This window comes from Staurois parvus, unplaced genomic scaffold (assembly GCF_062004578.1).
Source record: "Staurois parvus isolate SC_StPar_1 unplaced genomic scaffold, SC_StPar_1.0 ptg001538l, whole genome shotgun sequence".
Classification (NCBI taxonomy): domain Eukaryota; kingdom Metazoa; phylum Chordata; class Amphibia; order Anura; family Ranidae; genus Staurois; species Staurois parvus.
This window is the reverse complement of record NW_028319334.1, coordinates 192,074-209,372: the sequence shown is the minus strand read 5'-3', so window position 1 is coordinate 209,372 and position 17,299 is coordinate 192,074. Positions and strand designations below refer to the sequence as shown.

General features: G+C 48.2%; 1 protein-coding gene across 1 annotated transcript in view; it reads right to left on the bottom strand.

Annotated features, from left to right (window-relative positions):
• LOC149435331 (nuclear factor 7, brain-like) overlaps positions 1–17,299 on the bottom strand; it is a 192,926-nt gene that overhangs the window by 3,305 nt on the left and 172,322 nt on the right. The window contains exon 8 of the transcript XR_016308513.1: positions 1,900–2,505. The gene's annotated coding sequence lies outside the window, so the exon portion shown is untranslated. The remainder of the gene's footprint in view (positions 1–1,899; positions 2,506–17,299) is intronic.

The following is a 17,299-nucleotide window of genomic DNA, read 5'->3' as shown; positions in this document are numbered from 1 at the left end:
GGGAGAGAGGGGGGGGGAGGGAGAGAGGGGGGGGGAGGGAGAGAGGGGGGGGGAGGGAGAGAGGGGGGGGGGGAGAGAGAGGGGGGGGGAGAGAGAGGGGGGGAGAGAGAGGGGGGGAGGGAGAGAGGGGGGGGAGGGAGAGGGGGGGGGGAGGGAGAGAGGGGGGGAGGGAGGAAGGGAGAGAGGGGGGAGGGGGGAAGGGAGAGAGGGGAGGAAGGGGGGAAGGGAGAGAGGGGGAAGGGAGAGAGAGGGAAGGGAGAGAGGGGGGAGGGAGAGAGGGGGGAGGGGGAGGGAGGGGGGAGGGAGAGAGGGGGGAGGGGGGAGGGGGAGGGAGGGGGGAGGGGGAGAGAGGGGGTGGGGAGAGAGAGGGGGGTGGGGGAGAGAGGGGGGAGGGGGGAGGGGGAGAGAGGGGGAGGGGAGAGAGAGGGGGGTGGGGGAGAGAGGGGGGTGGGGGAGAGAGAGGGGGAGAGAGAGGGGGGTGGGGGAGAGAGAGGGGGAGAGAGAGGGGGGTGGGGGAGAGAGAGGGGGGTGGGGGAGAGAGAGGGGGGTGGGGGAGAGGTGAGGGGGGAGAGAGGGAGGGGGGATGGGGCGGGGAGGGAAGAAGGGGGGGGAGAGGGGGGGGGAAGAAGGGGGGGGAGAGGGGGGGGAAGGGGGGAAATGGAGAGAGAGAGAGGAGGGGGGGTGGAGAGAGAGAGAGAGAGAGAGAGAGGAGGGGGGGTGGAGAGGAGAGAGAGAGAGAGAGAGAGGGGGGGGGGGTGGAGAGAGAGAGAGAGAGGAGGGGGGTGGAGAGAGAGAGAGAGAGAGAGAGAGAGAGAGAGAGAGAGAGAGAGAGGAGGGGGGTGGAGAGAGAGAGAGAGAGAGAGAGAGAGGAGGGGGGGTGGAGAGAGAGAGAGAGAGAGAGAGAGAGAGAGAGAGAGGAGGGGGGTGGAGAGAGAGAGAGAGAGAGGAGGGGGGGTGGAGAGAGAGAGAGAGAGGAGGGGGGGTGGAGAGAGAGAGAGAGAGGAGGGGGGGTGGAGAGAGAGAGAGAGAGAAGAGAGAGAGAGAGGAGGGGGGTGGAGAGAGAGAGAGAGAGAGAGAGAGAGAGAGGGGGGTGGAGAGAGAGAGAGAGAGAGAGAGAGGAGAGAGAGAGAGAGAGAGAGGAGGGGGGTGGAGAGAGAGAGAGAGAGAGAGAGAGAGAGGAGGGGGGGTGGAGAGAGAGAGAGAGAGAGAGAGAGAGGAGGGGGGTGGAGAGAGAGAGAGAGGAGGGGGGTGGAGAGAGAGAGAGAGAGGAGGGGGGTGGAGAGAGAGAGAGAGGAGGGGGGGTGGAGAGAGAGAGAGAGGGAGGGGGGGTGGAGAGAGAGAGAGAGAGAGGAGGGGGGGTGGAGAGAGAGAGAGCGGAGGGGGGGTGGAGAGAGAGAGAGAGAGAGGAGGGGGGGGTGGAGAGAGAGAGAGAGGAGGGGGGGTGGAGAGAGAGAGAGAGAGAGAGAGGAGGGGGGGTGGAGAGAGAGAGAGAGAGGAGGGGGGTGAGAGAGAGAGAGAGAGAGAGAGGAGGGGGAGTGGAGAGAGAGAGGGAGGGGGGAGATGGAGAGAGGGAGGGGGGAGATTGAGAGAGAGAGGAGGGGGGGGGAGATGGGGAGAGGAGGGAGGGAGAGATGGAGAGAGGGAGGGAGGGAGAGATGGAGAGAGGAGGGAGGGAGAGATGGAGGAGGGAGGAGATGGAGAGGGAGAGGGGAGGGGAGAGATGGGGGGGGGGAGAGATGGAGGGGGGGGGAGAGATGGAGGGGGGGGAGAGATGGAGGGGGGGGGAGAGATGGAGGGGGGGGAGAGATGGAGGGGGGGGAGAGATGGAGGGGGGGGAGAGATGGAGGGGGGGGAGAGATGGAGGGGGGTGGGGAGAGATAGAGAAAAACAAAAACACACCTTGGTGAAATACGTTATACTAAGCTGACTCTTGTTTTGTCTCATTGCAGATTGCCTTCTTTATGGAATCAATCATGGCTGCAATAAACGCTTCCACAACATTTGCATCTTCCTGCCAATGGGTTTGGTTTTTATCATGCATCCATTGTTGAAATCCCACCTCTACTTCACTGAGATCAGCCACCTTGACGCCATATTCAGCTGCACAATGGGTAACCTCAGAGTTAAACTTCTTTCTTTTTTCCTCCATGGGTGTCCTATGCCATGTCTTTTGCGAAAGTAATGGTGCCCAGATAAATGCAGTGTCTGGATAAACCATGGTGAGCTGATAAAAATCTCTCTTCACACCACGCACAAACTTCACAAAATTCCGAGCTGGAAGTTCCTTGCTTCCTAGATGGATGAATACGACACTCGGGTCCCCGAAGTTTTCACTTGCCTCACTCACTTCATTCCACAAGTGTTGCCATTCCATAGTTAGCCTGCTAAACCAACGAACAATAAAGGATTTCTCTTCAAATCTCAGGTTTAGCTCACGACGAATCTTTGTTAGCTGAAAGGCACGTGTTACCATAAGGTTCCCAACGATCCAAATCTCCTTTGGTTCTGTAAGAATTGAACAAGTTTAAGCAATTTGTCATACACATTTTTTGTAAGAAATTACTGTGATTCACCACCCCTCACCACCAAAGTATAGTTTCTTAAAGCAGAGACCCTGGAGAATAAAATGGTGGTGTTCCACACTAGTTGTGCAGTTGTTTTTAAATACATATTCTTCAGGAAATAAATACACTAAAATGAACTTTACTGCAAAAACCTTTTATACCCAATTTTTTTATCAAATAGGATTGGATTACGTCAAATAGATACCAAACATGTCAGGTCTTAAAAATGTGAATGCCCATGGAATCGCAAAAAACTATGGTAACCCAATTCTCCATAGGCATCGCTTTAATTGCCTTTACAGGTTATCAGTTTAGAGTGAAACATGAAGTATGGCCCTCGCTCGGATGATTGTGATGATACCTGTAACGTACATGTGACATGATGTAACGTACATGTGACATAAATGTACAGATTTGAGTAGGCAAGATGTGATCAGTAGCAATATGTAATCGTAACCCTAGTTGCATTCCATTGTCACTAAGGATATATTCAGTCATTGGTACTCAGACACAGAGGGTCATCAATTAGCATCTGAAAAGCCTACCTCCCTCTGGATGTGACACCTAAGTGCTAATAAGGTTTTGTCACCTTCTGGGGGAACTGGTGTAGAGGAAATGGCTCCAGACATTTCGGCTTCATGACAGCAGGGGGGGGGCTTCGATCTGTCTGGGGGGCTTTAAGGAATATACATACATCAAAGGGGGTATGTTTCATCTCTCATAAAAGCTAAAATATTAGTTGCAGAGAGATGGAAATGCTTCCTTCTAATAGTGCACGCTGTGCGCCACACCGGCGTATGAAAACCATATTTGTGGCTTAGGTAGAATGCCAGGAAAATGCAGGAAATGGTTACGTGGCGCTGGAGTGCGACAGTTGAACAGTGTTTGGTACTGTTGCGAGCGGACTGATGCGCTGGTGTCGGAAATCCAATCCCCGACTTGGTGTTTCAAGCCAGTCTTGTCCCGATTGAACTTGGGCAGTTCGGCACCCAGAACATCCTGTGGGCAGGTACAGAACCACCCCCCAGAGTCAACTGGCCAAAGACTAATGTCCCGCCTACATCCATATCCCCATAAATGGAGTACCCGGACATTGGGACATCGTAATTCGTAAGGAGCTGGTTGATCAACCAACGGATTGCTGACTTTCTCCAGTCGCAGGGTAAATCTGGGTAAAGTTTTATTCTGTCTTTTATTCCCTTTTATTTTATAGTAAATAGTCATTTGTGTGTCTTCTTGTATTTTTTGTATTTCTGTAACTTTTATATTTTGTACATATTTTATGCACTGCCCACTTTCGGGAAATTAAATCTTAAAATTAATTAGTGACTTCTGTGTATTTAAGCACGGGCTCATATCTTCGGAGAGATTAGATTGTATTAGATTGTATTGTATTTTAGTGCCTTTAAATGCTCGGTCAAGCTCATTACCAATCAGTATGCAATTGCACTGTGTGTGGGCAGATTGCGTGCAGATTGTAAAAGGTAACAGATCTGCCAGACGGAGATGTGTGTGGGGTGTCTCAACAGACCGTTCTGCGGATAAACTGTTGGGTGGTGGCAGGCTACCTTTTGTGGTGTGGCGGTGTGTGGACAGTGGAAGGGTGATTAACACCGGGGTTCAAGCCGTAGGATAGCTGGAAATATTTTATTGAAATAAAATCTTGCAACCAGCTTTCATTTTATACAAAAATACAAAAAATAAATAAATACATACAGTATTCAATAAACTGGAAACATAAACAAAAACAAGAACAGGATACATCTCCCTAAATCAGATATATACTTTCTACTGAATAATAACAGCCTGTATGGCTTTACTAACTGGGCAGGTAAGAAGCAGAAAAAAAAAGTAAAAAAACATCACCAAGACCTTTATGGCCTACTTATCAAGCATTAAATTTATCCTCCCCTTGTAGGGGAAGCAACTTCCTCTAAACAACAACAGCCTTTATGGCTTTAAAAAACACTACTTGTCTACTCAACCAAAGCTAAGGAACCTAGACCTTCAGGTGCACATAGCCTTTCTTCAAAAAGACTTCTTACCAAAATCTAGGGGAGTGAATGAAGAGGAAAAACAGGAAAGCAACCTCACCAAGAGATCAACAGATTGCAGCTACAGGCCTGATGTTCCTCCACGCCTCTATCCAGGCCTTTCTCCGCAACCTGTCTTTCTCTAGACCCCGAATTTTCCCAACCTCACCAAGGATGTCACACACCACCACCTGAACAGGAAGGACCTTCTGCCGCAGGGAAACCTGACACCGTGCATTCCATGTGTAGTAACGGGTCACTAGACAAACTAGAAAAAGAGTGTTCAAATCAAAACCAGTATGACTTTCCAATGCCCCATATACCCACTCTGCATAAGACATGCAGTGTAGGAAGGGGATGTCTAGAGCCCTCCCCACCTCTTTATACACCTCTATGTTGAAGGGACACTGAAGCAAGAAGTGGTCCATAGATTCCACCTCACCCCCACACTCCGTCCTCGGACAACCACGGTTATCCAGAGAACGGTACTTCAGGTTTCCCCTCACATAGAGCCTGCCGTGGAACGCAAGCCAGGCCTGGTCCCTAAACTTCAAGGGAATCCTTTCCATATTTATCAAACGTAGCCCCTCCCGCAAAATATGGCCCGGGCAATCCTTCAAGGCCAATGGTGCATGAAACGCAGAGGCCACGACCCTCTCTCTCAGGAGTCTCCCAGGGAGTGATCTCACCTCTTCCGCAGTCACACACCACAGCCTCAGTATCTTCAAGCACGGAGCGACATAACCCGGGAGCTTACCATGCCTGACTCTCAAGCTTCTCACTGGCCCGCCTCTATCCCAGCAGTTCAGAAAAGGCTTAAACCAGACTTGGAAAAGGCCTACCCATGCAGGCGGTCTCTCTTTTAACATGCTACCAAGATTATGTTTAATAAACATCAGAGAGAAGAAAACAACTGGGTTGACCATACCTAGGCCACCCTCCCGCCTGGATCGATAAGTCACATCCCGCCTCACAAGGTTCAGTCTGTTCCCCCATAATAGCTGGAAGAAGCAGCTGTAAACCCTCGTGTAGAGAGACTCTGGCAAGAGACAAACGAAACTGACGTATAAGAAAACAGGGACCAAGTAAGTCTTGATTAGGTCAACCCTTTCCCTTAGGGACAGCCGCCACCCCTTCCAGCATCTCACTTTAACATCAGCATCTGCCAACCTGGACTCCCAATTTGTTTTGCTGTAGTCATCAGGGCCAAATTCGATGCCTAGCACTTTTACCTTCTGTCGGGGCTCAGGGAAGGCATCCGGAGGCTCGAAGCCTTCACCTTCCCTGCCCATCCAGAAAACCTCACACTTGTCATGATTAATCTTGGAGCCTGATGCCTCTGCATACTGCTCCATCACCGAGACCACCTCCTGTGCCTCACCGGTCCCAGAGATGAATACAGATACATCATCGGCATAAGCCACGACCCTCAAAGGTGGCTCACCAGTAGTGCCCACCGGCACCCCGCCCAACACCCCACCATCTAGCCTTCTAATGAAGGGGTCGATGGCAAAGGCATAGAGCAGAGGGCTCAGCGGACACCCCTGGCGCACCCCCGAGCCGACCTCAAAGGGCCGCCCAATCCAACCATTGATCAACATGAAGCTCTCAGCCCCTCCGTACAAGGCCTGAAGCCATCCAATGAACCTCCCCTCCAGGCCATACCTGTCAAGGAGATGCCAGAGGTACTTGTGGTCGACCCGATCAAAAGCCTTAGCTTGATCCAATGCCAGCAAGTACTTCCCACAGCCATCAGCCCTGCACCGCTCCAGAGCCTCCCGGACAGCTAACACCGCTGAAAAAGTACTCCTGCCCTGGACCGAACAGTGCTGCTGCTGCGAAAGTAGACCGTCTGCCACTGACGACAAGCGCCAGAAAAGGATCTTGGCCAGGATCTTTCTATCGACATTGAGCAGGCTAATGGGGTGCCAATTCTCAATCATCGTAGGGTCCTTACCGCTAGGTGAGGTGCCAAGCTAGATTTAAAAGTCTTAAAAAACTCCGCTGTCAACCCATCTGGCCCCGGTGTCTTATTAATGGCCAGACTGTCTATCGCTTTGGCAACCTCTTCAGCTGTGATCTCACTTGTCAAACTTGTGGGCGGGGTGTTATTCTCCAAACCTGGTGTAGAGTCCAGGAAGCTTGACATCCCTGCCCGGTCAAGGTGCTTCTCTTTCAAAAGATCCTCAAAAAAAGCCCTTGAAACCTCCAAAATCCCGGACCTGGATTTCGTCAGGGATCCTGTACTATCCCTCAGGCCGCTGATCGTCTTAATTGCTATGCTCCGTTTACAATTCTGGTAAGGGTCGGGTGAATGGTACTTCCCGTAGTCCCTCTCCAGAACCAAAGAGGCATGCCGATCATACTGATACTTCTTCAAGAGAAGCTTAACCTCTGAGATTGCCCCAGAATCTCCACCCTCTGAGACAAGGCGGTCAAGCTTTCTCCGTAACTGCTGATAGGCAATGTATTTCTCAAGTTGTTTCCTCTTACCTAGGGCCTTGAAAAACCTGCCAATCCGCACTTTGGTAAGCTCCCACCATTCCGACTTACTGCCGCAGAAATCCAGGATGGTCTCCTGAGCCTGAAGAAACTCCTCAAAGGATCGTCTCACCTCTTCGTCCTCCAGCAGAGCCGAATTAATCCTCCAGACACCCCTTCCTTTCAGCGGTGTATCTGAGGCATTCAAAATCACAGTTAACAAAAGGTGGTCGGAAAACTCCACCGCCTGACACTCAGGTGCCGAGAAAGCGGAGTCCCCCTTTAAAAAAAACCTATCTATTCTACTCTCACTTCTACCTCGCCTAAACGTGAATCCCGTGCTGTCTGGGCTGCGCTTAATTAAGGCGTCCTCCAGACCTGCTTCCCTAACTATTGCATTTAAAAAAACGCTGTCATACTCCAGCCTGTCAATGGAGCCCTTCCTGTCCTTAAGCCTAGTGACAGTATTAAAGTCTCCTCCAAAGACAACTTGCCGGGACGTAAAAAGGAAAGGCTTAATCTTTGTAAAGAGGCATTTCCTACCCCACGTAGACTGGGGACCATAGATGTTAATGAGCCTTAGCTCCTGCCCCTTCACAAGGACGTCCAAGACCATACACCTTCCAATCTCCACCTCAATGACCCGCCGACACGTTACCATGCCGGAAAAAAGTACCGCAACTCCGCTGTAAGGCTCAGCCGCAAGAGACCAAAAGGAAGGACCACACCTCCACTCCCTTTTTGCTAGATGGACGTCAGCTAGGCTGGTAAGCCTGGTCTCTTGCAAAAATAAAATGTCAGCTCCAATACTGCTGAGCAAAAATAAGGCTGTACTACGAGTACTTACAGACTTTATGCTGGCAACATTAATGGTTGCCACCTTTAGCGGAGCGGGAACTGCCATTAAGGTAGTTGAGATGAGCGTTTCTTAACTTTGGTTTTCTCAGCTTTAGCTGGGGTTCTAGTCCTTTTAAGGGACCCTCCAGCCTCTTCCTCCTCCATGGGGGACAGAGACTCTCCAGTGTCTCCCTCTTCCCCTGAAAGAACCCCAAACTTATTTTCAAGAGATATAACCTCAACCTCTAGTGAGGAAACTGAAGAAGAAGGGGACAGCACTGCCCTATTTCTACCTCCCTTCCCCACCAAAGACCACACACCCTCCTTATTCTCCTTAGATGTTCCATCCTTCCCAGGGACTAAGCTCTCCTGCCCAGCCTTCACCTGACCCTTAGATGCCGCCGAGCCCCCTGTCCGACCTCTGCGACGCTGCGGGAGCAAAACTGGCGGGGGGACCACAAATAGCTTACACACCCCTGCCCCCTTAGCCGCCTCACCCAACTTGGAACTAACAGGGGGGGGCACACGAGGAGGGGCAGACAACACCTGGGAGGATACAGAGACGGGGGAAGACACCACAACAGGGGGGGTTACAGGCACACTAGGGGTTACACACGGTGCACCTGGCACCAGGGCATCCAGAGCAGTTGCCCCATCAGGAGCTGGGCCTGCACCCGCCTCCTCTGCATCCATCCTGGCCAACTCCTCAGCAATATCAGATAAATTATGTAATGCTTCAGGGCATTGGTTGTAGGAATGCCCCAATACCTGACAGAGGTTACACCGAATTTGATTACAATCACGGGCTACGTGACCAATACCCTGGCATAATGAGCACTTCAGGACCTCACAACTTGAGGCGAAGTGCCCCTTGTTGCCACACCGGTGGCAGACTTTTGGCTGCCCGGCATAAAAGACTATTAGTCTATCCTTCCCAAGGAAGGTCGAAGATGGGAGATGCTTCACCATGTTATTCCCCACCTGCAGCCTTACGGTCGCCGACCATCCCCCAGTCCAGATCCCACGATCGTCCAAGATTTTCCTAAGGGGTGCTAACACTTCCCCAAACCGATTTAGCCATACAATAATATCCGCCGAGGGGATCGACTCATTCCTGACCAGGATTGTAACGTTTTTGACAAGGGGCTGCCTAGAAATAACTTTTGGTGCCAGGCCCTCCCACCTGGGGGTCCCCTTCCACTCATTTTCATATTTTTGCCAGAACAAGTCTAGGCACTCCGGCTTCACAAATGACACGTCATACTCGCCGGTCCCCACCGGGGCTATAAAAGCAAATATGTCTACTGCTTTGAAGCCCATATCCAGAATTCTGTCAACAACATCTCTTCTATTTGGGGTGGTGCTTCCTCCGTCCCATTTTAGCTGGACAACGTTCCTTCTTTTTATAGTTGGTGGTGATACCCCTGCCTGACCCTCCGGTGGTCTTGCTACCCCCTGTCTATTTTTTAAAGCCGCTGAATAGCTCAGGGCTCCCTTGGCAACCGGGGCTGAGACGGGGCCTGCAGCTGGGGCTGAGACGGGGCCTGCAGCTGGGGCTGAGACGGGGCCTGCAGCTGGGGCTGAGACTGGGCCTGCAGCTGGGGCTGAGACTGGGCCTGCAGCTGGGGCTGAGACTGGGCCTGGAGCTGGGGCGGAGACTGGGCCTGCAGCTGGGGATGGGGCTATACTGGCCGCAGCAGACACTGCACCAACCAAATTGGCCTCACATGAAGCACCCATAATATCAATATTTGCATTTGCTGCAGATTTGTCACACACAACCACACAAGTGTCCGACACATCACTTACAGTCCCCGCAGCCGGAGAGGCTTTCAACTGCGGCTTCACCACCTTCCCCTCCTGCGATTTGCAACTGTTTTCCAGCTTGCTAGGAAGTTTTTCCCGCTTTACAAAAACAGATTTCTCAGTCTTTTTTGGCTTCAGTGGCCTAGGGCACTTGTCTGCCTCATCACCAGTGTCATCAGTTGAAAATGCGAACTGCCGTCCGTGCAGGGGGGACTCTAATGCAGTCACAAATTCCATGGCACCAACCTCTTCCTCCTGCTCCACCTGGGATCCCCAATCTAGCCGCTGTTGCTGAGGGGGGATGGGTTCCGACTCACCCTCCGGTATTAAACATTCTCCAGCATGCTGAGAAGCAACTGTGCTGCCTTCTCCAACCTCACCTGGGGGGTCTGACAGGTCCCCAGATGACACCGCCTCTCCGATCTGGCCCCTCGCGACCGCTAGGGATCTGTCACGGGCCTGCCTGAAACGCTCCTCATTCATGTATTTCTCCCGCATGAACCCGCTGGATGCTTTCAGGGTCTCCATTAGATCACATTGCTGGCGCACTTCCTGCTCCATACGCTCCAGCTCAGGCTTCATAGCCTGCCGCTTTGTGCTCCACACACGATCATAAGATGACTTGAACTTCCTGAGGTAATTTTTCATTCTGACCAGCTTGTCTTCCTCCTTCCTGATCCTTGCCACATGGGCGGCCACACGGCCCCGATAATCCGCATACGATTCCCCTCCTTTAGGGCCTTTTCCCAGGTCCTCAATAGCTGGCATATCAGGACCGGTACTAGGAGCCCCAGGGGTCCCTCCTCCTGGATCATGGCCAGGCTCGGCCATCCTCTCCTGGGTAGTGCCAGAAATGTAGTCCCTGGCTCAGACTGAGGCCTAGCAGGACCTCACACAGCATACACCACACACTGTCTGTGCAGCACCACGCCCACTTCCTTCTAACGACACTCAGCTGTGGGATAGCTGGAGGGATCCTGGAAGGGTGTGTAATTACTAAGCTGGTCCTCAACTCTAGTCAGTGCACCAGATTGTATATAAGATTTATATCTGCCAGTGTGTTTGGTTGACCAGCTGGATTGGAGTCTCCCTCTGGTGGTGGCCAAAAGGTAGTGGGGGCTGTGAAACTACATCACGGCTGATCTTATATACGGTTTTATATATTCAAAGTTAAGTCCCCTTTATTCCCTATGACCCCAAGTCACGGCCACACGTGCACGCCTTGGTTAGCTAGTCGCTGTGGGCGTGGCATGTGAGGGACCACGTGACAGATTGGTCGTGACAATACCTCACTTGCATGGTACAATTTTTTGTTTACTTATTTTATATACTTTTTTTTAAAAAAAAAACTTTATTGCTATTACAAGGAGGCTAATAAGTCCCTTTGTTTGATGACATGGGCAGATGACAGATACTGTCACGTACCTGGTAGAAGAACCTGATACAATGAAGGCGGCCTCCCTTACTCCTCTACCTCAGGGCCCCTGATAGAGCAGACAAGTAGCACAAGAGCGCAGAGTGACACGAGTGCCTGATGGTCTTGCTAGCCGCAGGGCTGGGCAGGATCTCCCAGTCAAGAAGCAGATGGCCGTCAGCAAATCACAGCAAGCAGAGATGCCAGGTAGCATTTGATGAGCAGTAGATGGGAGCAGGCTGCTGCTGGCAACTGAAGGCAGATGAACCATAGGCGGGTAGCAAGCAGATGCTTGCAGCTTGGAAAACCAGTAATGACTGGAACATAGAGTCAGATAAGGTGGGTCATAAATAGAAAAGGGGAAAAATATGGGGAAAGCCGGGGAGTCCACAATAATACGGAAAAAAGGTGATGAGGTGGTCTGGAAGGGTGCTACCTAAAACATACTTCAAAAACCAAGAAAAAAGAAAATAGGCTGCACACCTAAAAGGCTAAGTTAGCCTTTTAGGTGTGCAGCCTATTTTCTTTTTTTCTTGGTTTTTGCTGTAAGCTGGGTCATACATAGGCAGGCAGACAAATCAGGTACAGATGCGGCAGCAGGAGTGAAGTGACAGTTCAGGCCAGGTTAGTAACAAATCAGTGTAGTAGCAGTAATGAGGACAGAAGTAAAGGTCAGGGAACAAGCTGGGGTCAATGCAGGTGGAGTTCAGGAGTAGTCAAGGCAAGGCCGGGTCAATAACTGGAGACGGATGCAGAGTAACAGGCTGCAGGTTTGCACAAGAATTCTGTAGACAAGACAGTACCGATCCTGAGTACTGTCCAAGTTTAAATAGGCCACTTGGCACCTACATTTTTCACGGGGTATATGTGCACCCACCAATGTGCATGCGAATGGGTACGCATGTGGGCACGCACAACTCCTACATGCACATGAAAAGCCGTTAACAGGAATCTGCCCAAGGGAGCCATCTTGTCTGCTGGCATGCCCTGACAGGTACTCTTTATGGAGACATTGGGGATTTATTAGACCTATAATGTCTCCCCTGCGCTTCAAACACTGATTATGCTTGCAAATCAAAACAAAAACGAGAAGCGCACCAACCTTGCGCATTACCTCAGTAACCAAAGTTAATTAATTATAAAATAATACAAACAGCGAATAAAATCAGGCATGTAGTCCTCAGAGGGACCTGAAAGATAAAGAGCCAGCGCGGATCCCATCATGGGGGTGGATACTCAGTACAGCTGACGCGTTTCAAAGGGCATCCCTTCTTCATCAGAGCTAGCTGGCTCTTTATCTTTCAGGTCCCTCTGAGGACTTACATGCCTGATTTTATTTGCTGTTTGTGAGTATTATTTTATAATTAATAAACTGTGGTTACGGAGGTAATGCGCAAGGTTGGTGCGCTTCTCGTTTTTGTTTCGATTTGCAGTATTGGTTGGGCTTCCCCAGCCTTATTTGGAGCTGCACAACTCTTGATGCACTTTCAGAGCTGAGAGCCTCATAAGAGTGATTGGGAGCTCGAGAACTACCTGGATCACATTTATTATAAAGCTCCTAAAATCCAGTACCAAGTTCCCAACTCCTTGACTACCATGAGTCTTATAACCAGCCTTGGTAGAAAAGTGGTAACGTGTGCCTCCTAAAATGGGTCTGAACATTTTTTTTTCTTTATAGATGTCGCCGTGAAAGAAGAGTCCAACCACAACTGACATATTACTGTTATGTAATATAACGCGTTTCGTCACTTCCGGACTTCATCTGAAGGGATCCCTTCAGACGAAGTCCGGAAGTGACGAAACGCGTTAGAAGAGTGACGTCATCACGCCCGCACGCTAACCGGAAGTGTCGCTGCGGCCATTTTGTTGGTTGGAAACATGTGTTTTTCAACCTGAAACTTGAAAGAGGAATATGTGAAGCTGGATATCCCTGTTTTATATGTGAGTTACTATTAAAATTTGTTCCCTTTTTTATGGATTCTGCCTAAGAGCCTTTTTATGCTTTTATGAGGAGTTGGGAGGAAAATCTATGAAAATGAAGGATTGAGAGATACGGATTTCCTATGTCAGCTCATGCTTGAAAATACTGCAAGAGGGTAATAGTACCTGGCATCACTTTTGGCTGGAGTTTAGAGGGTACTAGTACCTAGTATCACTATTCACTTGTGAGTGGAGTGATCACGTTTTTTTCACGATTTGGGTTTTATTTAATTTATTTATTTTTATTCACTTATTTATTTGGATTGTGATATATATTGGATTTATTTTGCACAAAATAATTTTGAGTGTGTTTTTGTGTTGTGCACAGAGTGAAGTGTATATATATATATTTTAAAAGGGTAATACACTATGAATTTTCTTTTTTCTATTTTTTTCTTTGAGGTGATCATGGAGTCTTAGAAACAATTTCTGCTTTATTGGATTGAAAAGGGAAAAAAAATTTTTTTGGAACTTGGACACTTTGAGTTTATTGAACACAATTTTTATATATAATTTTTATATTTCTTTGACTTTTTATGTAAACACAATTTAGTGGAAGTTATATTGAGTATATTAATAGTTGGAGTGGTTTGGGGATTTATGTGTATCACAAAAGGATTTATTAGATTAATTTAAAAGCAATGTGTACATCAAACTTTTATAAAGTATTTAGCAAGCTTTAAACCAGATCTAGATGTGAGCGCAAACTGGCACCATAACCACTTGCTGTCAGGGGCAATTTTTTAATTTTTCACCCATATTAACCTCTTCATGCTGGCCTTCCAGCGTCTGGGCCTAGACGCCGAGCCGCCGCACATTTGTGGGCAATTAAAAAAGGACATATGTGCCAAGAGCGAGCGTCCTGCGTGCTCTTGGCACACGTCAGGTACTCATGGAAAGGTCCCGATCTCCTCTTTCGATCGGGACCTTTCCCGATCATGAGAGCGCCGCGATGGCGGTCACATGTCCCTAAACCCCACCTCCCGACTTCTAGAACCCTTAAAGGGCCAGGAGCCGCCGGTTTGAAGGGGTTAAAAACAGTATTTTTGTTAGAAAATTACTTAGAACCTCAAAACATATTTTTTTCTGTAAGCAGACACCGTGGAGAATGAAATGGTTGGCTTTAAATCACACAATATTTGTGCTACTGGTTATCAAATGCAAATTTTCAGGAAAAAATACATTACATTTGATTTTAGTGCATACAAACAAAATACGATTTTTTTCTTTGTTAAATATAAAGGATGATGTTGCGCTAAGTGAGTAGATACTGAACACGTAAAGACTATGATACCGAATATATTATATATGTGAGGCTCTAGAAGAATTTATAAGTTGTCAGTGGAGAGTTAATTGTGAATGGAGGCCCTAGAATTACTGCTTTCAGAGATACCTCATGTGTGGGGCAATCGCGGTTTACATGTATAGTATCTCCCGGAAGTGAGTCCACCCCTCCCCCAGACTGTATACTCTATATATATATATATATATATATATATATATACATATACACACACACACAGTATCTCCCAGAAGTGAGTCCACCCCTGACATTTGTGTAAATCTTTGATTCTCTCTTTCCATCTGACAACACTGAAGAAATGACACTTTGCTACAATGTCACGTAGTCAGTGTACAGCTTGTATAACATGTAAATGCTGCTGAAATAATGCAACACACCGCCATTAATGTCTAAACCGCTGGCAACAAAAGTGAGTCCACCCCTGCTTTAAGACAGGTCTATTATTCTCCCCCCCCCCCCCTTCCTGCCCAGGCCATTTTTCAGATGTCAGCACTGTTACACTTTGAATGACAATTACTCAGTCATGCAACACTGAATCCAAATTCATTTTATACCTTTCTTGAGACACAGAGCTTTCTTTTGGTGTTATTTAATCACAACTGTTTTTTTTTTTTTTTTTTTTTGCTATTTAAAAAGGAAAAAGACTGACCATTTTGAAAAAAAAATAAAAAGGTTTTACAGTATATTTGAAAATTGATCAGTTGTGATGTACTGACAACCCAACTTATTTGAGGCCCTGAAGATTCAGGACAGTACAAATACACCCCCCCCACCCCAAAAAAAAAAAAAAAAGAAGAATTACCCCTTAGACAATCCAGGTATTTGGTAAAAGTCCCATTGAGTTGTTGGAAGTTGTAATTTTCCGTCACTTTTTTTGGAAAATGAAGAAATTAAATACACTTCAGTTTTACAAAGTTATTTTCCAAGTTATTTCTCACACACAGCAGAGTCATACCAATAATTACACCCCAAAACACATTCTGCTATGGCTCCCGAGTATGGGGATACCACATGTGAGACTTTCACAGCCTAGATGCGCAGAGAGACGCAAAATCCAGAGATCATCTTTGGGTTCTCAAGGAGCATAAATGATGCTTCTATTTCCTGACTACCCATTATAATTCCTTAGTCCCTAAAGTGACAGGACAGGTGAAGGACACACAAAATGACCATATTTTGAAAAGCAAACATTCCAAGGTATTTTTTGAATGAGTCTTTAGAAAATGGCATTTTTTGCCACAAGTTTCAGGAAATTCTGTGAAGTAAATGAATTTTTTGTTTTTGTTTACACAAAGTTGTCAATTAATAAGATATTTCTAACACACACAGAATTACACCACAAACAGCCACCCTGTGACACTCATGCTGCATATGCCTCTGTGCTATGGAAGCAGGGACCCGGGGTACATGAATTACTTCCAGAAATGGGGTTGGGGTGTTGAGGAAGGGTGTTCCTTACAAGGAAAGGGCATATCCCCAGACTCACCACTCCAGAGCTCTAGGCTTTCTTAGGGGAGTACCATCAGATGGATACTTTCCACCTCAGGACGCTATACCTCCTCCTCCATAGAGGGCATCTTCAGGGTTTAGGTCACACCAGTGTGGATTGCCACTTTTCTGGATCTGTAGAGCACTCTGCAGCTAACTTCAATGCTCTGTACCAAGGGTTCATGTCAAACACAGAGTCCAGTGCTGGAATTACTTACAGAAATGGGGTTGGGGTGTTGAGGAAGGGTGTTCCTTACAAGGAAAGGGCATATCCCCAGACTCACCACTCCAGAGCTCTAGGCTTTCTTAGGGGAGTACCATCAGATGGATACTTTCCACCTCAGGACGCTATACCTCCTCCTCCATAGAGGGCATCTTCAGGGTTTAGGTCACACCAGTGTGGATTGCCACTTTTCTGGATCTGTAGAGCACTCTGCAGCTAACTTCAATGCTCTGTACCAAGGGTTCATGTCAAACACAGAGTCCAGTGCTGGAATTACTTACAGAAATGGGGTTGGGGTGTTGAGGAAGGGTGTTCCTTACAAGGAAAGGGCATATCCCCAGACTCAACTTTCCAGAGCTCTAGGCTTTCTTAGGGGAGTACCATCAGATGGATACTTTCCACCTCAGGACGCTATACCTCCTCCTCCATAGAGGGCGTCTTCAGGGTTTAGGTCACACCAGTGTGGAGTGCCACTTTTATGGATCTGTAGAGCACTCTGCAGCTAACTTCAGTGCTCTGTACACCAAGGGTTCGTGTCAAGTGTCCAGTGCTGGAACGTTGTCAGAGGCAGGCATATGTCTTCTTTGGAGGGTATGTGGAGGGTGGGTCATTGACCCAGAGACTACAGGAGGTAACCACAGTGGTTTTAGGTGCAGCTGGGATGAGAAGAGAGTTTTCAATGCGAAAATCAGTAAGGAATCTTAGTCTTCCTGGTAGGAATCTTAGTTTTCCAGGTAGAAGTAGAAAAACAACCCAAAAAAACTGAAAACAAAACCAAAAAAAAAATCTGCCGGGTTATCCATCACCTAAAGACACTAGCAAAAAAACAAGGATTGCTGGGAGAGGAAGGGGTTATATGGGCTGCCCCACAATTCTGTATGCCTGTGTCCACTCACCTGAAGATGGCTGCATATAACCCAGGGTCTATGATGAAAGGAGTCGGTGTCTTGTACTGTATGGTTAGGAATACTGTCTAAATGCAAAATGTAAACCTTCACCATTCTCATAATACATACAAAAATGTAACAAACTCAGACATTGAAATAAAACAAATTTTAATAACAGCTTCTCAAACTACAACCAATTTGGCTATTGAGCATAGAATAGTCATTTTTCTGCTGTACTTAAACATATAAACAATGGGTCACCTTGCCCATCAAATACATTCAA